Raw genomic sequence first — 26,664 nt, 5'->3', positions numbered from 1 at the left:
GTGAGCTGAGATCGCACTCTGCACTCCAGTCTGGGCAACAGAGCAAGGCCCTGTCTTAAAAAAAAGAATGTTGCTCCAGAACTTTGTCTGAAGAGACAATTTGATTGTCAATTGTGCCTAAATTAGTGTGAGTCTGTATGAGCAGATTCCAGCACACCACTGCTTGAAGCTTATGTTTATAGTAGATGCTGTACTTGGTTTATTTTTATGGGGAGTGGTTGCAGCAAATGGAGATTACCAATGGGAGGTATAAGACACTCTCAAGTTACCCCTTGGTACTGCTCTTCTGCTATGGACAAAACTCAGGAGAAACTGAGTACTGTACATTCCCCTCTCAAAAGAATCTTAATGTCTGTGAGCATCTTAAGGATTCCAAGATCTGTTCAACTTAAACTCAGCATTTCTCAAATGTGAGTTACCACCAAAAACTGCCCACTGCCCTTCTGCCATGCTGTTTCTCTACCAAAGTCCTACTGACATTCCAAGGAAATTGTGTTTCTTAAAACAGGTTTGATTGGGTACTCCCAAAAGAATTTTCAAAAACTACATGTACCCTTGTGAATATTTAAGTTAACAACTAAAATTTTTCATCATGGATTTAAAGAAGTTCACTCTCTGTTAATAAAAGGTGGAAAACATTAAGCATATTATAATTTTAAATAAGATTAGAACTGACTATAGTGGAAATAAATATTTTATGATAGATTTGAAAAAGTAGATTTCAAGTATCTTTCTGAAACACCGAATCAGAAAGAATTCAAATATAATTTTTACCTGTGGGTTTTATTTTTAAAACGTTGGTAATTGTAGAAAACATTCCAGGGACATTAAATAATCAGTGCCACGAACCTGTGTGGCAGTTGATTATTTTGAATTCATTATCTCCAAAAAAGATCAAGGCTTATCCTAACAGAAAGGGCCAAGATGACAGGGAAAGACAAGAAGTCCGTGGGGTTAAGGAACCTTAATGAATCATTACCCTGCTACAGAAAGATGTGGAACAGGTGAAGGGTATGGCTTTTGTTTTTCAAGTGTGATTAGGGTTATTAGGCAGTTTTAGAAAAGACACCATACAGAAGTTGAGGATCTAGATATTGATTCCCTTAGAATGACCCACTTAGCATGTGGCCCTCCGTAAGTCTTTGTGGACCCCAGGGATGTGAGTAGCTCTATTTGAAGATGTCTGCCTTAGAGCTCACTTCTGAGTGCTGCTGCTGTCAGAGGCATGTGAACCAGAGCAACTCCATCTTGAATGGATAAAATGAGGTTAAGATCTACTGGGCTGCATTCCCAGACAATTAAGGCATTCTAAGTCACAGGATGAGTCAGGAGGTTGGCAGAAGATATAGGTCATAAAGACCTTGCTGATAAAACAGGTTGCAGTAAAGAAGCCGGCCAAAACTCACCAAAATCAAGATGTCCATGGGAGTGACCGCTGGTCTTCCTCACTGCTGCATGCCCACCAGTGCCATTACAGTTTACAAATGCCATGGCAACGTCAGAAAGTTGCCCTATATTGTTTAGAAAGGGGAGGCATGAATAATCCACCCCTTGTTTAGCATATCATCAAGAAATAAACATAAAATTGGGCAACCAGTAGCTCTCGAGTCTGCTCTGCCAATGGAGTAGCTATTCTTTTATTCCTTTACCTTCTTTCTTCTTTTCTTTTCTTTTTTTTTTTTTTTTTTGAGACAGAATCTCACTCTGTCACCCAGGCTGGAGTGCAGTGACATGATCTCAGCTCACTGCAACTTCTGCCTCCTGGGTTCAGGTGATTCTCTTGCCTCCCAAGTAGCTGGGATTACAGGCATGCACCACCACACCTGGCTAATTTTTTATATTTTTGGTAGAGATGGGGTTTCATCATGTTGGCCAGGCTGGTCTCGAGCTCCTGACCTCAAGTGATCTACTCACCTCAGCCTCCCAAAGTGCTGGGATTACAGGTGTGAGCCACCGTGCCTGGCCTATTCCTTTGCTTTCTTAAAAAATTTGCTTTCACTGTACTGTATGGACTCGCCTTGAAAATTCATTCTTGCACAAGATCCGAGAACCCTCTCTTGGGGTCTGGATCGGGACCCCTTTCCTGTAGCACTGCCACAGCATTGAGCAGTGACATCTGAATTGGTCTTTTGCCTAAGTCTCTTTTTGGTCCCCAATCAGTTATTTCCTTACCTCCTAAACCTTTTTTTTCTGTACTAGGAAATGAACTTCACAGCTGGGTGGGAAGGTCCTTCCACAACATGTCCTTTGCTGGACTCATGCTTTCTTCCCCTCTTTTCAACTCCTTTCCCCAGGAGCCCTTTGCTCCAGCTTCAGGCATCTACAGACTCTTGCCACTGCATCTTTGTTCTTTCCCTCTGGGAATATTAATCTGCAGCTATGTGCTTATTCTACCTGTTGAGGAACAGTTTGACTTACTCCTCCAGGAGGGAGGGCTTCTTGTTCAGAGTCTCTCTCCCTGTCCCCCTGTCCTTTGTTTCTACTTCCAGTGTACCTTCTATATCTGTGTGCCTGGAATTAGCATTGGCTGGATGTGTATTGTCTCCTTCATCAGGTTCAAGTCCGGAGCATCAAGGACCATACCGTATTCACCTGTGTGCCCTCTTGGCACCTAGCACAGGACTGGTTAAATGTTGGTTGGCCTATCAACTTACCTAGTTTAAACCCATTTTGAATATGGGAGGCACATGGTATCTTCAGGAGGAATGTTGCTCATCTTTGTACCTGGGGGACATCTGTCTAAGGAGTTTGGCTCTTTGGGACTACTTATAGCTTGGGAAACCAAAGGAATTAGACATCTGCTCTTCCAACCTACCCAAACTGAAATGGCAGTGGTGTGTGGACGACTTGCAAGCTGGCTTATGTTTGTGGAATAGCTGTGAAATTTACAGGGCTACACTCAACAATACAAAGGCAAATGAGTAACTCCTTCTATTAAGAGAAAATAAATTATACCTGCCCAAAGCATTTTAAGTAGAGGAAGACCTTAGTTTCCCCTAAAGGGTTTAACAAAGAATTTCCGTTTCTGTTGTCTGTAGTATCTGTGTGGCAGGTCCCTAATCTTTTCTTTTTCAAATTTCTTTCAAAGAATGGTTGAAGAGTCTTTAATTAACTATTAAAACGAGTGTTCTAACATGGAGGACAAGATTTAGAAAATCCTTTTAATTACTGGAACCAGATTTTCTCCTGATTTCGTAAATGCCAGTTTACTCCCCAACCAAATTTGGCTTTAATTAAACTGGCGGAAGGCTGAGGGGGCGTGAGTGCTGAAAAGTGCCTTAATTTGCATCTGCCGAAGTTTCAGTGAAGGTGGCTTAAGGGTAGGGATGAGAGGACCCTATGGTTTACTGTTTAAACTGGAAAATCAAGCAAAATGAGATTTGCTCTCCATACCAGGCACTCGTGGAAATGAGACACACCGTTGCCACCTCCAATTTATTCAAATACCACTGCTGCAGGATTACCACAGCGTGCTTCAGTGGTCTGAGTTTATGAAGGAGCCATGCTTTTTTTTTTTTTTTTTTAAATCTCTCTAGATACATTAATGAGGCCAAACTAAGCTTATGGTTCTAATGACAAAGAAAAAAAAAACAGAGCTTGCTCTACTCCTCTCTCAATTTAATGTTTAACATTCAATATGGCGCACAGTTTGTTGAGAAAATAAGGTACATGTTTTGTCAGTCCCCTTATGGATTTCAGTCAACACATGGAGGTGTCTGAAATGATCTGCTAATCCAGTTTTCTTTCCTTGAACCATCTGGTTCAAATTCTGTCTACCTGCTTGGAGTGCACCAGTCTCGTCTGCATGTACATATAAGGAAGTCACAACTCATTAACAGTTTAGGGAAAATCCCTGTGGAAATATACAACTTTACTATTGTGGTAGGTTTCCTCTTGGGAGCAAATTAGATAGGACTTTGATATAAACCAAAAAAACTTGAGGGCTTTTGGAAGACATGAGTGGTCCTGAAAAAAAATTGAAGCAATTTAAAAGCTTTTATTTAAAATGGGAACAAAGTTATTGCATAAAGTTATTGCTTAACATGAACTCACTCACACCATAGCTCAGAAGTATGTGGTCGAGTGCAGTAAGTGATGTACAGAATGTGGCTTTACTAATTTCATCACAGGGTCCCTGACCTAATTTCAGGAATGATCATCCCAAAATAATAATCCCGTGGCAGATGTTTATTATTGACCAAGTCATCAGACCTATTCAATCTTCTTGTTGTCTCCATTTTACGGGCGGGAATAGCTCACTACCCTCTTTTTTAGCCTCCCTCGAAGCCAGGCATGTCCATGTCACATGATTTTAAACAAAGAGTTACAAGTCAAAGCTTGCCAGAGGCTTCTGAAGAATATATATATTTTTTTCCTGATAAAAATGAAAGCAACACCGAATCTGTTCTCTCCTTCTTAAACCCAAGAAGAAGGAAAGACTCAATGTAGATGTGATATCTACAAAACTGAGATAATCATCTTATCACTGAAAGGGCCTGCTGTAGACGTTGCAGACATCAGTCTGCTGTTGGCGAGATACTGAACCAAAACCAGCCTCCTAGATTTCTTCCTCTTTGTTTAAGCCACTTTATTGGTTAATTGCAGTTGACAGCAAGCCTAACTGACATAAACCCTATACACTTGTATGTGCGTCTTGAGAAAGAGCTTCCTGAGCATAGCAGCTTGTCAACTTTCCTTCTTCCACTAGGACACCTCCAGTGGTTGCGTTATCTATGCAGTTTTGGGAAAAGACATTTGGGCCTGGGCACTTGGTGGATGATATGAGAGAAGTTGAAGGAACAAGTCAAAGACCCCAGAAGAAAGATTAAGGATTATTCCCTGGCCCCACTGTACCCATGCGAGAAGTGATGCAATTAGAATGTTCCAGTCTAACTATTCTCTATGTTATGAGTGAAAATGAAGTCAGTTATTCGTATAATGACACCCCTCACGTCCATCACAGGCCCAGTCTCTGATTCACTGACACACTTCTTTCCCCCTACCTCTCTCTGCCTACTTCTCCAGCTGTTAGAAATCTCCTAATAAGGTCCATGCAATGGTTGATTTGCTTACTTATTTGTTTGTCATAGGTGAAGCTTGATGCCAGTCGACACTCACTTCCTCCTTCCCTCCGCCTTCCCATTTTTCCTAAGCACTTTGCCTCAGCACCGCAGGTATCATTTTGCACAGCATTACTGCAAAGGTGCAACATCATCATCAGAAGTTACAGTGCATGCAGATTTATAGTGTCTGACATGCTAGCCCAAAAGAAAATCTTTGGTGACGAGGAAATAAAAAAGAGAATCCTCAAAAGCAGATGCAGATGTTGAATTTCCCGATTTAAAATAGGATATAATATCTCAAATGTTGTCATAAACATTTTTACTTTTCCTGAATGGGATTTTGTTGGGAGGCGGGGAGGAAAAAGAAAAGTACTTTCTATTGACCTCACAGAATAGAATAGAAAATAAGGCTACAAAAGTCTGACTGTGTTCATTTTGGGGTTTTCCCTAGAGGTGTGCTGATCCAGGACAAAGAATCTTTTCTAAGAGGAGGTTTTCCTCTGCTTGGGGCGGCGGGGAGGGGGAAATCCCAAAGACAGACCCGTAATTCAGCAGGTCAAAGGTCCACTCCACCAAAACCTCCTTTGGGCTCAGACGAGCTGCTTGGGGAGGAAATGGTAGATTTCCTCTTCAATAGGAAAACTGAGCAGGTCTGGGGAGGGGAGGCAGCTGTTTTTGACCACTCAAATTCAGAATTTAAATTGGGAGAGATCGCCCAGAGCTGAGATCCTGTCCCTGGGTCGGTGGGGAACGGATAATGTGCCGCCTCTTTTTTACAAATACCACGTTAGGCCCACTAGAAAAGCCTAGTGGGGGGCGCTGGTCACATTCTGCAGAGCTTTGTGGCCGCCGAATGCCCTGAAGACAGTGTTCCCCAAAGTGCATGTTGGTGTTTCAAAAGACCTTAATAAGAACTCCGTGAAAAGACGTTTCCTTAGCCAAATAAATCTGGGGGAAACACTGACTTAAAGGTAAACAAGTTCCTTCACTATTGTGAACCTCCAAGTGGATTGAGTAGCCAGCATTCTCCAATTTACCTGATGGCAAACTGAACTTTTTTTGTTTTTCTCATGAGTAGCAAAATGTTCTTCAAACGGTAGCAAACAGTTCTGAAGGACAATGTAGGGAAATGATACAGTGAGAAATCTGTTGCCAGCATCCATGTTCCCTCCCCTCCTCAGTCTTCATCAGCTATGTAATAATTGCTAACTGTATTTGGTCATTTGTACTTCATATGTTCCTAACCCAGTTCTTCAGGCTAGCTAGGCGTAACTATTCATTGAATATCTGAAGTCCCTCGTAAAAGTCCATGGTCTTACCCAGAAAGAATTTGGAGGCTGAGTTCATTGTTCTGCCCCTACTTATTGGAAATGCAAAGTTTACCTTTTTGAAGGGGGAAAAAGCTTCAGAGAATATGGTACTGTTTACACAGGCGCAGGAAATTATTGGCAAAACTGCAGCTGTATTTTTCAGAGCCTCGTGAATTACCCATTGCATTCATGTAGAAAGCCGATTGCTTTCCCTTTTGTGTTTGGTCTTGAAACAAAACCTTGGCTAATTTCTTTGTTGCGAGAGAAAATAATTTGAAAATGATTATTCATTTTTTAAAAAGAGATTACTTTTTTCTTCTCCCTTTTTTTTTTTTTTGCCAGCTGGGATGATTCACAATTAAGATCTCTATTCTTTTTAATATCCCTACAATAGCACATATGCTGACAGCTTGCAAATCCACCTCCCCACCCCAGAACTTTCTTTTTGAGCTCCAAAGTGATGGATACAACCCATAGAACAGCCATTCCAGGATGTTCCAGAGGCCCCACAAATTGATCACTGTTAATTCAGACCTGGCTCCACTCTTTTTGCAATTTCCATCCTGACTAATTTCCATGACACCGGCCCCAAACCTGGGAGTCATCCTTATCTTTCTCTCTCCCTGTCTGACATTTTGCATCCAATTGTCAAGTCTACTTGGAAATTGCTCTCAAAAATGTCTCCTCGTCTCCATTTCTTTGGCTTAATTTGGTCACCTTTGCCTTGTTTGCCCTGAGCTAGCCATCTTCCTCACTAAGTCCCTACCTTCTCTGTATACCAACTTCCAAACCAGCCTTTCCATATTAATTACCAGAGCAACCTTTTAAAAACAAATTAGACCAGGCACAATGGTTCACTCCTGTAATCCCAGCACTTTGGGAAGATGAGCTGAAATGATCGTTTGGGGCCAGGAGTTTGAGACTAGCTGGGGTAATCTTGAATAGGAGCTGGGTAAAATGAGGCTGAGACACTTACTGGGCTGCATTCCCTGACATTTAAGGCATTCCAAATCGCAGGATGAGATAGGAGGTCGGCACAAAATACAGGTCATAAAGACCTTGCCAATAAAACAGCTTGCAGTAAAAAAGCCGGCCAAAACCAAGACCAAGATGGCCATGAGAGTGACCTCTGGTCGTCCTCATGCCACACTCCCAAATGCCGTGACAATTCAGGAAGATACCCTATATGGTCTAGAAAGGGGAGGCATGAATAATCCACCCCTTGTTTAGCATATCATCAAGAAATAACCATAAAAGTGGGCAACCAGCAACCCTCAGGGCTGCTCTGTCTGTGGAGTAGCCATTCTTTTATTCTTTTAACTTTCCTAATAAACTTGCTTTCACTTTACAGACTCTCCTTGAATTCTTTCTTGTGTGAGATTCAAGAACCCTCTCTTGGGGTCTGGATTGGGACCCTTTTCTTGTAACAGGTAGTCCCAACTACTCAGAAGACTCAGGCAGGAGGATAACTGGAGCCCAGGAGTTTGAGACTGCAGTAAGCTGTGATTGCCCCACTGCACTGCAGCCTGGGTCACAGAGCAAGACCCATCTCAAAACAAAAACAAAAACAAAACAAAACAACAGAAACCCCCAAATTAGATTAAGTGGCTCCCTTGCTTAAAATCCTTCCCCAGCTCCCTATTGCACATGGGATGGAGTTCAGGTTTGTCTGTGCAGCCCACCATCCTTCAGGGTCTGATGACAGCCTTTCCATTGTCATCTGTTGGCCTCCACCTCACCCTAGTCTCTACCCGCGCTGGTTTCCTGGACATTTATCAAACGCATCCTGTTGTTTCACATTGCTCTGCATCACCTTGGTTCCCTTTTTGCCTGATGAATTTCTTTTTTTTTTTCCTTTGAGATGGAGTATCACTCTGTCACCTACGCTGGAGTGCAATGGCATGAAGGATGTGATCTCGGCTCACTGCAACCTCTGCCTCCTGGGTTCAAGCAATTCTCCTGCCTCAGCCTCCTGAATAGCTGTGATTACAGGTGCCCATCACCACCCCTGCTAATGTTTGTATTTTTAGTAGAGACTGGGTTTCACCATGTTGGTCAGGCTGATCTTGAACTCCTGACCTCAAATGGTCCTCCCACCTCAGCCTCCCAAAGCACTGGGATTATCAGCATGAGCCACCGCACCCGGCTGCCTGATGAACTTCTATCCTGTGTCTGAAACCTCCATCAATTGCTTCTTTATTGAGAGCCTTCTCCAAGCTCCTTATGCAGAAACAGCCATTCTGGTGCATTTTTGGGTCTCCACTATTCCTTCATCAGAATCCTTGATTTTTATGTGGGTATGCAGAAGTGCGAGAAATAATAAATATTTGTTGTTTTGGGGGTGAATCATTACGTGTCAAATTGATATAGTCTGGCATATAGTAGGTGCTTAAGAAATGTTCAGTGAAGAAGCAAGTTGTTCATCCCTGAGGGTGCTTTATTTTCCTGGATAAGATGATAACGTTCTGTAATTAACTGGCCTAATTTAGGAGTTGTCTAATGGAGGAGAGACCTGAGTGGGGGATACCAAAGATAAATTGTTTTCTCTTTGCCATCCTGGAACTCTCAGTGGGCAGATGGCAGTGGGCTGTGTTCTCTTGTTCCTTCAGCAGAAGTATTTTGGATGCCCTGAACTCCAGCCTCACAGAACTGGGACCAGATGTCACCAGGCTGGTGTCTCACTTCCTGCAGCCAGCTAGGCACCTGAGACTTTTAAATGATCAAATATGCATCTTGCCTTGCCATTTTTCAAAAAAGCAAAAATATAAACATAAATTTTTTTTCTCAAAACTCTGGGTTTTTGAGGATTTTAGCTTAGTGAAACTATTCCATGTGATTCCATAATCATGGCTACATGCCATTGTACATTTGTTCAAACCCATAGAATGCATGATACCAAGAGTGAACTATGATGTAAACTGTCAACTTTGGCTGATAATGTGTCAGTGTAAGCTCATCAATGATAACAAGTGCACCACTCTGGTGGGAGTAGGGGATATTGATAGGAGAGGCTATGCATGTATGGGGACAAGGGATATATAAGAAATCTCCATCACTTTCATTCAGTTTTGCTGTGAACCTAAAACTGCTGTAAAAAGTAAAGTCTAGGCCAGGCAAGGTGGCTCATGCCTGAAATCCTTGCACTTTGGAGGTCAAGGCAGGCGGATCACCTGAGGTCAGGAGTTCAAGACCAGCCTGGTCAATACGGTGAAACCCCTGTCTCTACTAAAAACACAAAAATTAGCTGGGCGTGGTGGCTCGTGCCTATAGTCCCAGCTACTTGGGAGGCAGCGGCGAGAGAATGGCTTGAACCTGGGAGGTGGAGGTGGCAGTGAGCTGAGATGGCGCCACTGCCCTCCAGCCTGGGTGACAGAGTGAGACTCTGTCTCCAAAAAAAAAAGGCCTATTAAAAAAAAAAATTTGTGCATAGGATGCAGGAAGAGGTAGGCTGCCCAGGTGCAGGATGTTTTGTGTAGATGTTCCTTCCTCTTTTTTTCCTAAGGCAAATCATACCCCCTAATCTTTACCATCCCTCTTTCTCTCGCATTCCCCAACCTCTTTCACTTCACTGGCTCCTGCCTTCTTACCTGTGATCAAACACAAGTTTGTCTCAACCTGAAGAATCTTCCCGGATTCTGCACCACACCCAGCACTTGGGCTATGTCCACCAAGCGGTCTCCCCTGGGGGCCTCCAACTCTCATTCCTGTTCTGGCTGTTGCAATCTGACTTCCATCCCAGATATTCCACTTACAGTTTCTCTGCCAAGGTCAAATCTGACCTAGTTGCTGAGTTAGATGGAAAGTCCAGCCCTTATCCAATTTACCTCTCTGCTGCCATTGAAACTCTGAGTTCTCTCTGAGGCCCTACCTCCTCTTGGCTGCTATGACGTGCTCCATCCTGGTCCTCTTCATACCTCTCTGACAGTGTTATTTCACATTGCTTTTTTCTTTTCTACCTAAACATGGATGTCAAAGTCTTACCCATCCTTTGAAACCCAGTCCAATTTCTACTTCTACAAAACTGAATCTTATTTCTAGACTTACTGATTATAACTTAATTTTTCTAAGACTCAGTTTCTTCATCTGCAAGATAGAGATCATCAGAGAACCTACTTCATAGAACTGTTATGAGGATTCAGTGTAAGAAATTGAGCATTGTGCCTGCCATTTATGGAGCTCTTAGTATGTGCTGGCCATTATGAATATTATTTCTAAGTGGAATAAACATCACTGTACTTATGAATGGATATTTGGGAGATCCTGAGGATGACTGGGGAATTGAAGAGGGGAGTCGGTTTCCTTTTCTTTTTTAGTTTTTATTTCCTGAGACAGTGTCTCACTCTGTTACTCAGGCTGGAGTGCAGTGCCATGGTTACTGCTCAGTGAAGCCTCGACCTCCTGGGCTCAGATGATCCTCCCACCTCAGTCAGCCTCCTGAATAGCTGGGACTACAGGCGCATGCCACCACACCTGGCTAATTTTTGCATTTTTTGTAGAGACGGAGGCCTCGCTATATTGCCCAGGCTGGTACTGAACTCCTGGGCTCAAACAATCCTCCCACCTCGGCCTCTCAAAGTGCTGGGATTAGAGGCGTGAGCTGCCGCGCCTCTTTTTATTTCTTTCTAGTCACTCACATTTCCTGTTGTTTGTATTGCTCTCACTCACGATAATGAATTCTGTATCATTCAGTACAATCCAGCTCAGTTTGACAAAGCCATATTAAGCTGTCTATTAAATATCAGGCATTGCACTAGGCTTCGAGATGCACAGATAAATGAGGATCAGTCCTTGCTCTCCAGGAGTTCTAAGTTGGGCTAAGATCGCTTGGGTACAAACTGTCAAACTTTCATACCAAGTTGGAGATTTCAGCTTGATAACTACAACAGAGTTGGTCTGGTGATTTTGGGTTGGCTTAAGGGTTAATTCAATGCGTGGCCGTAATTACACAGTTTGGCGTGATGATGCCTGTGTCTCCGAGTTGACTGCATTTATTCACGCCAGTGAGATTGTTCAGCTGTGTTTTGTGTCCTAGCAGCTTCTGCTTCTTTGAGGCTGATTTTGTCGGCCAGATTTCCACAGTCACTAGGTTTGCTTTTCTAGGGAGTCTGCAGAACTTGTCCCCAGATGTCTCTTTCCTAAGGAGTGGAAGGGAATTTGTACTGGGTGACCTCTAGAGTCCCTCTGACCTTGACACTCTTCAACATTAGAAAAGCAGCCCAGAGCCAGAGGTCGGAGTTCTGGCGGCAGCATTGATGCTGGACTGTTTGGCTTGTTAGTGTTAATCAGTAAACAGGTTGCTAAGACAATATTTGAGAAGCAGATTCTAGTGGATTAAGGTGGAGGTGGGGTAGAAGAAAGTGCTCTTTGAAGACAACAGTAGTCAGAGGGAAACATAAAATAAACCCAGCTCAAGCTCCACCTTCTCCGGGAAACCTTTCTGCTCTCTCGGCCCTAGGCGCCTATGGCACACTTGCCGGTAGAATATAGCCTGGATTTAGACCATGATGGACCTCTGACCACACGGTTTGGCTCTTTGTTTTTTAAATTGATGTGTGTTTGCTCTGCAGACACCAGAGAGATGTATCTACTCAAGATAGTGACCTTGTCTTATGCATTTTTTGGAAATGTCCCTTTTCCCATAGCACCTAGTTCCAGCTAGAGGCAGAGCGTGTGTTTCACAAGAACCCAACTGATGGCCTGAAAGGGAATTTCCAGCGTTTGCAGCTTAAGCCTTCTGTGCTGGGCAGCAGAGGCTCGAGGCTTCCTCTCCTCCTTGCAAGTCCCTGAGAAGGATCTTGGAGATGGTGCTTTTCCTGAAACTCTTGGGCACCTAATCCACTACTACCTGAGCTGAGTCCTTTCATAGTTGGTTCCAAGGAACAATCAACCAAGTATGAAAGACGAGGTGACGGACTTTTGTTGGCCTGCAGGTGAGGGTGAGCTTCCCGTTCTCCCTGGGGAAGTAAACACTTTCCCTATGTCCTCGACCCTGACTTCCATATGTGGTTCAGGTCCCACAGACTTCTTAAAGTCCAAGGAAGACCGCAGAGGTGACGAGTACAAAGCTTTTCAAAATTTCATCCAAATTTTGTGATGTATACTTGTTCTAGAGAATGGGTATAAACACCTTTATGTTTCCCCAAATGTGAAGAACTACTATGTCATCCACATTTCTGCTACACAGGCTTCTGGGGAATTACTTGTGTGGGAACAAACACAGATTCTACGTGAAAAATAGGGATGAGCAGGCCATTTGGCTTGGGGCCTCGAGCTTGAGGGTGGAGCTCCAATGTTGCTGTTTTTAGTGGAAAACTTGTTCAGGGCAAGTAGTCAAGGTTCAACACTAATATTGTTTTAAATAAAATTCCTCAACTTGCCTCCCACATATACCAAATCTGCAGGTAGGAAGACTGCCTCAAGGTCAAGGATCTTCAAAACTGGAAAGCCTGGGCTTCACAGAGGCTCTTTGGAGAGCTTTGGCATGGTCTGGTTCCAGCAGAGAATCTCGAGCAAATATCTAGGAGTGACTTTCTTTTTTCAGTAAGCATGGAAAGGAAAAAGCTGGGAGAGACTGCCTGAAATGAAAGCCCTCATACAATATTGGGTCCCAAAAAATCAAACAGTGACTTTCTGTTCCTGTGGCCAGAAGAATCTTTGAATTCCAGAGAAAGCATCATGGCACCTGTGTGTGTGTGTGTGTGTGTGTGTGTGTGTGTGTGTGTGTGCATGTGTATATATTTTTTTGAGATGGTATCTTACTCTGTTGCCCTGACTGGAGTGCAGTGATGCGATCTCGGCTCACTGCAACCTCCGCCTCTGGGGTTCAAGTGATTCTCCTGCCTCAGCCTCCTGAGTAGCTGGGATTATAGGTGCCCGCCACCATGACTTTAATTTTTGTATTTTTAGTAGAGATGGGGTTTCACCATGTTGGTCAGGCTGGCCTCGAACTCCTGACCTCAAGTGATCTGCCTGCCTCGGCCTCCCAAAGTGCTGGGATTACAGGCACGAGCCACCGCGCCCAGTCCAGACCCATATTTTTGTACGACGAGAGAGTCACTTTTAGCTCTCACATTAAACAGGAAGTGGTTCTTTCTGATGAAAAAGGGGCTTAGCAGCCACACCTTCCATTTGCTGGACAATGGAAGACAGAGAGTGGTTACTGGGAGTAGAAGCAACAACACTATGCCGTCACTCCTGGGGTGAGCAAGCAACAAAGACTAAGGACTACCTGTGGTTGGAAACAAGGGCTCTGAAGCCGGCAGTGCACACTGAGAGGCATCGCCTGAACAACTCAGGAAACACAAATGAGGCTCCACATCCCATCAGTGCCGTTTATCACAGGGGAAGAGGTTACGACTGGTTTTGTGCTAAAGAGAAATTAAAACTGAGATCAAAAGCAGTTGTACAGCCTTTATGTTTATTTAAAATGCACACGTACATGGTACCCATGCAAAGTAAACTGCATAATTCTCATGGAGACTGGGTTCTTTTGTTCCTAACAAAATCTTTTGTTGTTCTCACAGGTTGTGAGTTAAGGAACTCTTAAGTAATGTTGTATTGCGGTGCCTGATTGGGTAGACCCACTAAGATGTTGAAAGTGAATATCAGGGCTCAGGGCATGAAAATCCAGGTAGACCTCTGCCTTAACAAGGCTATTTCTATCTGGGTTTACTTCTGTTACACATAGTTTTAGGATTGTGGCTACCATGTTAAGTGTTTCTGTGAGCACAGAAGTTCTATTTTTCTCAATTTCTACCTCTGAATTTTAGTCCCTTTAGTTAGAGATATTAAGAGGAAAAAAGATTTTTTTGGGGGGTATAATTGTTGAGTAGTGTATTTTTCATACAATAAGAATTTCCTATAACTTAGGCACTGTTTCAGTTGCTTCACATATATTAAATCAGCGACGTTTCACAATCATATCATGAAATACATACCATGTTTATCCCCATTTTACAAATGAAGAAGGTGAGGCGCTGACAGTTTGAAAACTCGCCTGAGGGAGAAGCAGCAAGGCCTGGACTGAAACACAGGCAGTGTGGTCCCTTACTGAGGCCGCACTTCTCTTCAAAGCGCCCGGCCTTTCAGCAAGACTCTCCGAAATGGTTGTAATGATGAGGTTGGTCTTAGCCGTCTCTGGGCAGGGGGCTCGCTTATGTCACTGCTGGGCAAGGGTGTGTGGCTTGCTCTCTGTGAGCTCTCTCTTGCCCCCTGATGAAGAAGGGGAGGAGGTTGGGGACACAGTGTCTGAAGTCAAGCATATGCACGCCTCTGTTTAACTCCTGAGGCATCTGTGTTGGGCACATAGTGTTTAACAAGTAATGACAGAGAATTAATGTTCACTGATCCCTTGACTGACTTTCCCTTTGTATAATACATATTCCCAGGCAAGAAAATTTTCGTGGTATCAGAGCAAAGTGGAAATCAGAAAATGTGAAGGTAGTCTGAAAGTCTTGCAGGCAGAAGTTTGCTAGGACCAGACATACAATTTAGCTAATGGTCTGTTACTTTACATTGAAAAGTTCATTTTATATTAAAAATGGATAATTTGATTTGAAGTACATTTGGTCCTTTGTATTCATGAGTTCTGCAGCCAAGGATTCAACCAACTCAGATGGAAAATATTTGAAAAAAAATTGCCTCTGTACTGAATAGGTACAGATTTGTTTTTCCTTGTCATCATTCACTAACCAACACAGTATAACAATGATTTACATACTATTTACATTGTACTGGGTACCATAAGTAATTTAGAGATGATTTAAAGTATATTGGAAGAGCCGGGTGAGGTGGCTCATGCCTGTAATCCCAGCACTTTGGGAGGCTGAGGTGGGCGGATCACCTGAGGTCAGGAGTTCAAAACCATCCTTGCCAACATGGTGAAACCCCATCCCTACTAAAAATGCAAAAATTAGCTGGGCACGGTAGCGCGCACCTGTAATCCCAGCTATTCCAGAGGCTGAGGCAGGAGAATCGCTTGAACCTGGGAGGTGGAGGTTTTAGTGATCCAAGATTGCACCATTGCACTCCAGCCTGGGTGACAGAGTGAGGCTCCATCTCAAAAAAAAAAAGTATATCGGGAGGATGTGCATAGGTTATATGCAAATACTGTACCATTTTATGTCAAAGACTTGGGCATCTGTGAGTTTTGATATCTGTGGGGAGTCCTGAAACCAATCTCTCTCAGATACCAAGGGATGACTGTAGATTATCTGAAAGAATCTGTTGAGAGAACCCTCCTACACACATGCACCACAACTTATCCCCCTTCAGCCACACAAACCAATGAGCTCAAAATGTTAAGGCACACAAATACCAAAACAAAGAGACAGCTAGAGTGGTTGACAGGGTGAGCAAATGGCTTCCTAATCTATGACATGAAACTGGCCTTGCCACACCTAAGTCAACATGCTCTTCTGGTGTTCATACTGCCCTCCAGGCCACAACGATATTGCCCTCCAGGCCACAAAGCTGCAGCGAAATGCACCAAGTTCTGTGGCCCAACTGCTGGGCTTTCCAGCTGGGCTCTTGCGAAAGAGCAGTGCAGGTGAGGGTTGGGCTGCTGGTGGGCTCAGGCTGTCGCTAATCTGGTGCCTTTCTGGAATCTGAGGCCTGAGGCTTTGTTTTCTGGCTAGGCATATTTTCTCAGAGTTGGAAATACCCTCCCTCCCTTGCTTGTCTTTATTCCCACACCCTGTATCCTAAGTCTGCGTCATTCTCAGAGCTCTCTGTGGAGCTGAGACAATGCAAGAATCTGGCCAAGCCTTCCTCTGCTTGCCTAACTTCTCCCAGTTTCTGTTTGGCCCAACAGAATATGAGAGAAAGATTAAAAGCAGATTGTATGAAGCAAGATGACTAAACCATTTCTCATAAAGAACAATTAAAAAAAACAGGAAGATTGCTTTGCCTGAAATAATTGTTACAATAAAGTATGTTTTGAAATTAATTTTTTTTTTGGAGACAGAGTCTTGCTCTGCCTCCCAGGCTGGAGTGCAGGGGTGTGATCATAGTTCACTGCAGACTCAAACTCCTGGGCGCAAGTGATTTTCCTGTCTCAGCCTCCCAAGTAGCTGGGACTAGAGGCACGTGCCTCTGTGCCTCGCTAATATTTTTATTTTTGTAGAGATGAGGGTCTTGCTGTGTTGTCCAGGCTGGTCTCAAGCTCTTGGCCTAAAGTGATCCTCCCTCCTTGGCCTCCCAAAGCACTGGAATTACAAGCATGAGCTACCATGCACAGCTGAATTTGATTTTTAAATTTAATATGATCTGTTGCTCAGATAAACTGTGGTTATTAGCCTACACTTAGCATGGAAGGTGGAATATGTGTGTTAATGATGACTTTTTCCTTCTGTAAATGCTAAGGCCCACAAGTGCCTTCACATGTAGCATCTCATGTAATCCTTGCAAGTGACCTGCAAGACAAGCTATTTCAGACAGGAATCTGAGAGACTGGGTGACCTTGCTAAAGTCCAAAGCCAGTTAGGTGTGAATGGAGACTCAAATCCAGATTTCCTATTGCCAAATACCCTGTTCTTCCTGTTACAGGACTCTGCTTAAGTACGTCATCCTAAAAACAGTTGCTTTTCAGTTATTTTCTAAAACTCCTCATAACCCAGAGAAGTCAAAGGCTTGTCCTAGTCCAGTTTGCAATGTCAGAGTCTTCATGTGTCATGAGATAGCTGGCTTGTGGGGTGGCCAGGAGAGCCTTATGTTTGTAACACTGAATACCACAACCCCGGGCCTCCCGGCAGTCTTTGACTACCAAAGGGTGAAGTGGAGCACAGTCATTCCTGATTCGTGGTACTCAAAGAGCCTAAGCCAGGAACTCAGATAATGGAAATGAATTATGTGATTCAATTATACTATTCAGTTAAAGGTGAGTAATTATAGTCATCTTTGTACTTTGTAGTCTTCTTAACCTTGTGGCATTTCCTGTCTCTGACATACTTTGGCATGATGCTATCTACCAGCTGGGACTATGACTAATTCCTTTGAGCTATTCTCTGCTTGTTGTTCTTATTTATGATGGGGAGCAATCTCTTTTAAATCTGCACCGAAAAGACCAATTATTATTATTACTTTTATAGATGTAGCTTAACACAGTGCTGGAACACAGTTAATGCCCAATAAATGGTGGTTATAATAATTAAAAATCGAGGTTTGCACAGGAAACTGCTGAACAAGTGATTTTTGAAGCACTATAGTTACATAATAACTTGGGAAGTTTGTGAACGTCTTTCTTCTTCCTCTTTTTTTTTTTTTTTCCCTGAGATGGAGTCTCACTCTGTCACCCATGCTGGAGTACAGTGGCCGGATCTCGACTCACTGCAACCTCCACCTCCTGGGTTTAAGTGATTCTCCTGCCTCAGGCTCCCCTTCCCAACTAACTGGGATTGCAGGCATGTTCCACCATGCCTGGCTAATTTTTTTATTTTTAGTAGAGGCAGAGTTTTGCCATGTTGCCCAGGCTGGACTTGAACTCCTAACCTCAACTGATCTGCCTTCCTCAGCCCTCCAAAGTGCTGGGATTACAGGCGTGAGCCACGGCACGTGGCTGTGAACATTTTACAAAAGTGGCCACATCAGAAACCCAAAGAAAGGTAGCAAAAGAAATGATTGCCATAGCATCTTTTTATTTAACCATTTTACTTCTTCTATTATTTAGTGAAAAAGATAGATGAGGACTTTTCAAAATTAATACTCACCTTATAAAGAATTATGGTTTTGGAATAATAATGTGAACATGTTTGATTGGAGGAGCTTTGACAGGCTTCCAATCATTATCTGGTGTTGATAAAACACTTCCTGAAGGGCCCCTTCAAGCTGGCACCTGCCTGCTCCAGCCCCACTCCACTGCAGAGATCAAAGAACTGTCTCTGGATCCTGGCCTACCCAATTGGTCCTGAACCATCAGGAGCAAACTTGGCAGAAAATTAAACAACTAAATCTTTTTTTTCTCTTTTTTTGAGACAGAGTCTTGGTTTGTTGCCCAGACTGGAGTGCAGTTGTGTGATCTCAGCTCACTGCAACTTCCACCTCCCAGGTTCAAGTGATTCTCATGCTTCAGCCTCCCGAGTAGCTGGGATTACAGGCACCCGCAACCACGCATGGCTAATTTTTGTATTTTTAGTAGAGATGAGGTTTCACCATATTGGCCAGACTGGTCTCGAACTCTTGACCTCAGGTGATCCACCTGCCTCGGCTTCCCAAAGTGTTGGGATTACAGGCATGAACCACTGTGCCAGCCTAACCACCAAATTCTTATGAGCAGGTAAGGCGTGGAGTCAGTGTGAAGTGCCTAGTGAGCTGCAGCCATTCCAACTCGCATTGTGTGCATCTAGTTTCTACTGCATCTCCCTCGATATAAGAGATTTCTACTGCTGTGCCCTCTTTATCAAAATAGACAAACTTCACCCAGAAAAGAGGTTGGACAATTGCATTTTAAGGGCAGGGGGAAAAGGGGAAGGTGCAGAAAACAAGGGAGCACACTGTCTGTAGACATTTAAAAAACAATAATCAAAGGAAATAAGTTTGGTCTGTCTTTTGTTACTACCACGAGCTGACCATCCTAAACAATGTCAGTGACAAAATACTCCCACGCTCTGCTAAAATCTATTGTTGGCCTAAGTTCTAAACAACTGACTTTTAATAATTGTAATAAGCTTATACGTAAGCTTCAAGGGAGCACATTTTTATTATTGTCCTTTAATACACATTGTACTTTCCATGGAATTTAATTCTAAGGACTCCTAGTTATAAATTGGCCTCCAACAGAGGCAGACTCAGACCTGTGTTTGTAATGATTCAGAATCATCTGAGCTCAGCCAGGGTGCAAGTTTGTCTCTCTATTCCTGTGGGAGCAGATATTCCTGCATTTAACCAGTGGGTTAAAAATAAAAGTGATAGAACAGTGACATGAAAAACATGATCATTTGGAGTTTTTATGTGCATTTAAAGTTTTAAACAGGCAATGTGAACTGCAAGATTCATTACTAAGAGACCAATATGTATGTGTGAGTCTTTTTTCTTTCAAAAAATACATGAATGTAAATTAGACAGTATTAATATATTTTTTCCTTTTATATATTTTAATATGCATTTTATTATATTATTATTTTAACAGGCTTATTATACATAGGCAGTTCAATAAAATAAAATTCTCAGTGTGTTTTTTGACCATTATTATTAAGCTTAATTCATGATTATTACTAAAAATAATTGTTTTCTTTTTTTTTTTTTTTTTTTTTGAGATGGAATTTCGCTCTTGTTACCCAGGCTGGAGTGCAATGGCGCGATCTCGGCTCACCGCAACCTCCGCCTCCTGAGTTTAGGCAATTCTCCTGCCTCAGCCTCCTGAGTAGCTGGGATTACAGGCACGCGCCACTATGCCCAGCTAATTTTTTGTATCTTTAGTAGAGACAGGGTTTCACCATGTTGACCAGATGGTCCCGATCTCTTGACCTCGTGATCCACCCGCCTCAGCCTCCCAAAGTGCTGGGATTACAGGCGTGAGCCACTGCGCCCAGCCCCAAAATAATTGTTTTCTATGGAGAGTGTTGAAAATAGTTCACTCAAGGTCTCAAATACTCTAGCTATAACACTGAGTCTGAGCTCACACTGCTTCTTTTGCACTGTGGTTTGGATTATGGGCCATTCTTTCCCCAGCGGACTCATTCCAGTATAGGGGGAATATATTTCTTTCCCATTGTTAGGTTCACAGCTGAGGCCCTTCTGGCAAAAGACAGATTAATAAGAGAAAAGCAGACAAACTATTCAATGCGAGTTTTATGTGGTATAGGAGACGTCATAAAGAAATGAAGACCCGAAGAAGCAGGGAAACCTGTATATTTTTATGCTTAGGTTTGATGAAGAGTGGACGGTGTGAAAAAGTGTGATTGGACGAAGAGGGTATGATCTAATGGTAATAAACTGGAGGAGCTTAGCAACACCTGTTTTGTTGGGATTCCTCTCTGTCCCCGTTTCTTCAGAGATAAAGATGTTCTTTTCTTCTGGGTATGGGGAGAGCATCTCTGAAATGAGGGTCTTATGACCTGCTTCAGGGGATGAGGGTGAGGGGAAGTTGATCGTGACCTTCCTGCTTTTGCAGTTTGTTGAAATGCCAAGGTGCCTTATTTTGGGGTAGCATATTCTGAACCCCATCACCATCATTTACCTTTGTCTCCTTATTCTTAGTTTATTTTCTACTGACATACCAGCCTGCCTAGTACCAAACCTACTAGAATTTTGACACTTGAAGGAGTCAATGACCATATCTTCCTGACAGCAAGTATTGAGATGAAATGAAAATTCTAGTTAATCATCTAGATCTTTTGTTTACTCAAAGGCAGACATCTGATTGATTGAATATTTTTATTAGTATAACAATATGGTTGATGCTAGTCTGGAATACTTTTATCATTCAAGTATATTAATGGATAATAGTCAGGTAGGTATCATTCTTATCAGTTGGTAAGAATGGTCAATACTCGCAAAATTAGTCTCTGCTGAATAGGACCTGAATCAGCCATGACTATAGGATTCTATCAGAGCTTCCTTTTGCCACTACTGGTTTCAAGGGCTTGATTATAACTTGATTATAACTTGGACACAATCTCAAGGTGTTTCAAAAAATCATTGTTCAATAGAAAAATATGACTAATACCAATTTTATTTTTAACTTGTGTCTGGAGAAACCACAAAAGGAGAGAAGGAAATACATCCTTAATTTAGACGAAATTATTTTCAAAATCTTGTCCATTTCATCCACTCTTAGGGTTGTCTTTACAGAAATGAGCTGTCCTTCCCTATATCTCTCTCCCACACCCTTAATTCCCAACCAGTAATCAGCTCCAAACCCCAAGAAACAAAAACTCTCTCATATCCACTCCTTTTCTTCTCTTGTTTCCTGTCTCTTCCATTCCTTCTGCTCTCCAGTTCGCTTTCCATTTCCCTTATTCTACATGATACAGGTACAGAGACCAGAGCTAAATGAGCAAAGACCACTTTTTAAAAAGCCTGTAGGAAAGAAAGATATGCCGTGAACACACAATAATGACTTTGTCTCCAAAAGTTTCCTAGGTGTGCTGCTGTAGGAATTACACCTACATGACTGTTATACTTTGATGTAGCGCTATACAAATACCATATTTATTTTTTGCTCCTTGGACAGGTAGCACTAATCAGAAACCATCTAAAAGATTTAAACTCAACACTTGATTAATTGGACCTAATAGAAATCTACAGAATACTTCCCCCATCGACCACAGGATATACATTATTTTTATCTGCACACAGGACGTACTTCAAGATTGACCACATGCTCAGCCATAAAGCAAGTCTCAATAAATTCAAAAGAATTGCAATCATACAAACCATACTCTCAGAACACAGTGGAATAAAAGTAGAATTCAATACCAAGAAGATCTCTCAAAACCACACATGGAGATTAAACAACTTGCCCCTGAATAACTTTTGGATAAACCACAAATTAAGGCAGAAATAAGGAAATTCTTTGAAATAAATGAAAACAAATGTAGAGCATAGCAAAAATCTCTGTGATGCAGCAAAGTAGTGTTAAGAGGAAAATTTATGGTGCTAAATGTTTATATCACAAAGTTAGAAATATATCAAATTAATGATCTAACATCACACCTAGAGGAACTAGAAAAACAAGAACAAATTGACCTCAAAGCTAGCAGAAGAAAGGAAATAACTAAAATCAGAGCAGAACTGAATGAAACTGAGACCCAAAATTTATACAAAGAAAAAAAAAACAAAATCTGTTCTTTGAAAAGGTAAACAAGGTTGATAGACCACTAGATATATTAACAAAGAAAAAAGAGAGTTCAAAATAAGCACAATTAGAAATGACAAAGGTGGCATTACAACCAATCCCACAGAATACAAAAGCTTCTCAGAGAGTATTATAAGTACTTCTATACAAATCTAGGGGAAATGGATAAATTTCTGAAAATATACAGTCTCCCAAGATTGAATCAGGAAGAAATTAAAACACTGAACAGACCAACATTGATTTCTGAAATGGAATTGTAATAAAAAAACCTACCAACCAAAAAAATCTCTGAAGCAGATGGATTCATAGTCAAATTCTACCAGATATACAAAGGAGAGCTAGTACCAATTCTAGGGAAACTATTCCAAAAACTCAAGGAGAAGGTATTCCTCCCTAACTCATTCTGTAAAGCCAGGACCACTCTGATACCAACATCTGACAAAGACACAGTGAAAAAAGAAAACTACAGGCCAATATTCCTGATGAACATAGACACAAAAATCCTCAAAATACTAGCAAACCAAATTCAATAGCAGATAAAAGAGTTAATTCACCATGATCAAGTAGACTTCATTTCTAGGATGCAACGTTGGTTCAACATACACAAATGAATAAATGTGATTCACCACATAAACAGAATTAAAAACCAAAACCCATGTGATCATCTCCACAGATGCCAAAAGAGATTTCAATAAAATCCAACATCCCTTCATAATGAAAACCCTCAATAGATGAGTCATCAAAGGAACATACCTCAAAATAATAAGAGCCATCTACTACAAACCACAGCCAACATTGTAATGAAGGGGCAAAAACTGAAAACATTCCTCTTGAGAACTGGAACAAGACAAGGATGACTACTGTCACCACTCCTATTCAACAGAGTACTGGAAGTGCTAGCCAGAGCAATCAGGCAAGAGAAAAGAAATAAAAGGCACATAAATAGAAAAAATAAGTCAAACTGTCTCTCTTTGTGGATGATATGATTCTATACCTGGAAAACCCTAAAGACTAAAGACCTACCAAAAAGGTCCTGGAACTGATAAATGACTTCAGTAGAATTTCAGGATACAAAATCAATGTACAAAAACCAGTGGCATTTCTATACAGCAATAACAGTCAAGCTGAGAACCAAATCAAGAATGCCATTCCATTTACAATAGCCACACAAGAAAATAGAATACCTATGAATACATCTAACCAAGGAGGTTATTCTTATCAGTCAATCTCTACAAGGAGTACCACAATACACTCCTAAAAAAAATCATAGATGTCACAAACAAATGGAAAAGCATTCTATGTTCATGTATTGGAAGAATCAGTATCATTAAAATGGCCATACTGCCCAAAGCAATCTACAGACTCAATGCTATTCCTATCAAACTACCAATGTCATTTTTCACAGAATTGAAAAAAAACTATTCTAAAATTCATACAGAACCAAAGAAGAGTCCAAATAGCAAAAGCAATCTTAAGCAAAAGAACAAAGACAGAGGCATCACTTCCTGGATGTCAAACTATACAAAGCCTACAGTAACTCAAACAGAATAATACTGGCACAAACACAGACACATAGACCAATGGAACAGAATAGTGAACCCAGAAATAAAGCTGCAAACCTTCAGCCACCTAATTGTCCAGAAAGCTAACAAAAATAAGCAATGGTGAAAGGACTCCCTATTCAATAAATGGTACTGGGATAGCTGGCTAGCTGCATGCAGAAAAAAGAAACTAGACTCCTACTTTTCACCATATACAAAAATTAACTCAAGATGGATTAAAGATTTAAATATAACTACCTGCCCACAAAAAAAGAAAAATAGAATTTTTAAAAAAAGTTTTAAATATAAGACCTCAAACTATAAGAATCATGGAAGAAAACTTAGAAGCACCATTCTGGACATTGGCCATGGAAAGAATTTATGATTAAGTTCTGCATTGCAATTGCAACAAACCAAAAATTGACAAATGGGACCTAATTAAAGGACTTCTGCGCAGCAAAAGAAACTATCAACAAGGTAAACAGACAACCTACAGAATAGGAGGAAATATTTACAAACTATGCATCTAACAAAGGCCTAACATCCAGAACCCATAAGGAGCTTAAACAACTGAACAAGCAAAAAATAAATGACTCCGTTAGAAATGGGCAAAAGACATGAACAGATGCTTCTCAAAAGAAGACATACAAGCAGCTTACAAACATATAAAAAAATGCTCAACATCACTAATCATCAGAGAAATGCAAATCAAAACCACAATAAGATACCATCTTACACCAGTCAGAATGGCTATTATTAAAACATCAAGAAACAACAGATATTGGTGAAGTTGGGGAGAAAAGGGAACACTTACGCACATACACACTATTTGTAGGAATGTAAATTAATTCATCCACTATGGAAAGTGATTTGGAGATTTCCCAAGGAACTTAAAATAGAACTATTATTCGACCAAGCAATCCCATTACTGGGTATATATTGGAAAGAAAAATCGTTCTGCCATAAAAACATGTCCATCGCAGCACTATTCACAATAGCAAAGACATTGAATCAACCTAGGTACCCATTCAATGGCGGGTTGGATAAAGAAAATGTGGCATATATATGTATCATGGAATACCATGCAGATGTGAAAAAGAACAAAATCACTCCTTTGCAGCAAGATGGATGAAGCTGGAGGCTATTATCCTAAGTGAATTAACACAGGAACATAAAACCAAATACTGCACGTTCTCATTTATAAGCGTGAGCTAAGCACTGGGTATTCCTGGACATAAAAATGAGAACAGTAGACACTGCAGACCACTAGAAGGGGGAGGGAATGAGAGGAAGTATTAGAAAGCTATGGGGTACTATGCTCAGTACCTGGGTGATGGGATCATTCGCACTCTCAACTTCAGCATCATGCAACATACCCAGATAACAATCCTGCATATGTTCCCACTGAATCTAAAACAAAAGTTGAAAAAAAAATGCATCAAAAGGCACAGGGAACTATAACGTTTGAGACTGATGACAGACCAAAATGCCTTAACAAGTCACTTGATTCGGGCCTCACTCGGCTCCAAGTCATTTCCATTTAATGGCTGCTCTGAGGCCTGTGCAAAGTTGTTCTCTGGTCTCAGTCCACTCATTGGTGGTCAACTGTCCATGACCAATGGCCTTATTGTTTCACTGTGAAGTGTTGGCTGCTGAGCTGTGTCAAATCTGCTTTCGTATTTCTCCTGTAAATATGAGCTCAGGTATTACACTGTGGTTGTAGGGAGAAGTTTAAGAGCGGAAAGGACATTTTAAAATGTAAAATTACTATTGGCTATTCCTTGTGTTTTGCTCCAGGGGACCAGAAAAACAAGCTCAACCAGTGTCAAACTCCCAAGAAGTATGAAGCTGCATGTTAATGGCTCAGGCCAGGTGTAATAAATTGCCAGGAACAGGACATTTCCAGGTTGTTGTGGATTCTGAGGGAAAGTGGCATTCTCGTAGGCTCCTGATTATCCTGAAATGGAGTGTTTTCAGACATGCTAAGGAAATACACACCTACACTTTCCACAGGCTAATCTTTCCAAGAGGGTGTCTAGTGTCATGGCTGGAGATGTTTTATCTTAGTTGCTCTGACGGTTTTTTGATCAGTGAACTTTTTCTTTTTTCCTTTTCTCCAATTTCATGGCCCAGTTTACCAGTTCACATTCACCCGTCAAACGCAGTTTCAGATGACTGGCATTTTGTCTTGATCAAAGCTAAGAAGGATTTTATGTTTGCTGTGTTTCCCAGTTACAAGTCAATGGGGTAATTTTTAGGAGATAATTGAGAACCAGCCAGATAACACAGTTCTTCAGTTAATTGGAGACCAGGAATCCAACTGTGTGGACCCCAGGAAGTCCCAATGCAGGAATTATTAAAAGAATATGAATTTAGGTGATAAAACCCAAGACAAACCGATACAATTTATTGCAGGGCTAGTCTATTCTTTCTGAAAGCAGAGCTTCATCTAGTAACTTAAGTAAAAAGAAAGAAAAATGTGGGTAGATTTCTTCCATTTGTTTCTCCACTTTCATTTTCTCTGGAGTCAGTGACCTGCGGGCTCCTTTATGATCCTTGAGTTGGAGGGACCCAGGGGCCGCAGTCCTGGTGCCCTCCTCCTCTCAAGAAAATCTCTCAGGCCAATAACCTTTTATTTCTGACCTTTTAACCGGCTCTAGTGGGCCATGAAAACCTAAATGCCATTTCTTTTAGATTCCTGGGAAGCTCCAAGTCTCTTGAATCCAATTCTCAAGGGGAGTTTTACTCCCGTATATTCAGGTCATTGATCCTGCAATAACAGCCCCAAGTCATTTGTGCCAGTCACTTCTCCAGGGAAGGAAAAGCTGCTGCTGAATAGCATCAAGGGTGATGTCACTAGATAGCTATAGTCCACTCCAGAGTCACGAAGCTCTCATTTCAAGAGACTGGGAGACTTGGAGAAGCATTACTAATAGGATGCGGATTGTCATCTTGGT

Source organism: Aotus nancymaae, unplaced genomic scaffold (assembly GCF_030222135.1).
Source record: "Aotus nancymaae isolate 86718 unplaced genomic scaffold, 86718_ANA_hifiasm-v0.15.2.pri h1tg000014l, whole genome shotgun sequence".
NCBI classification, from domain to species: Eukaryota; Metazoa; Chordata; class Mammalia; order Primates; family Aotidae; genus Aotus; species Aotus nancymaae.
Note: the sequence above shows the minus strand (reverse complement) of the source record.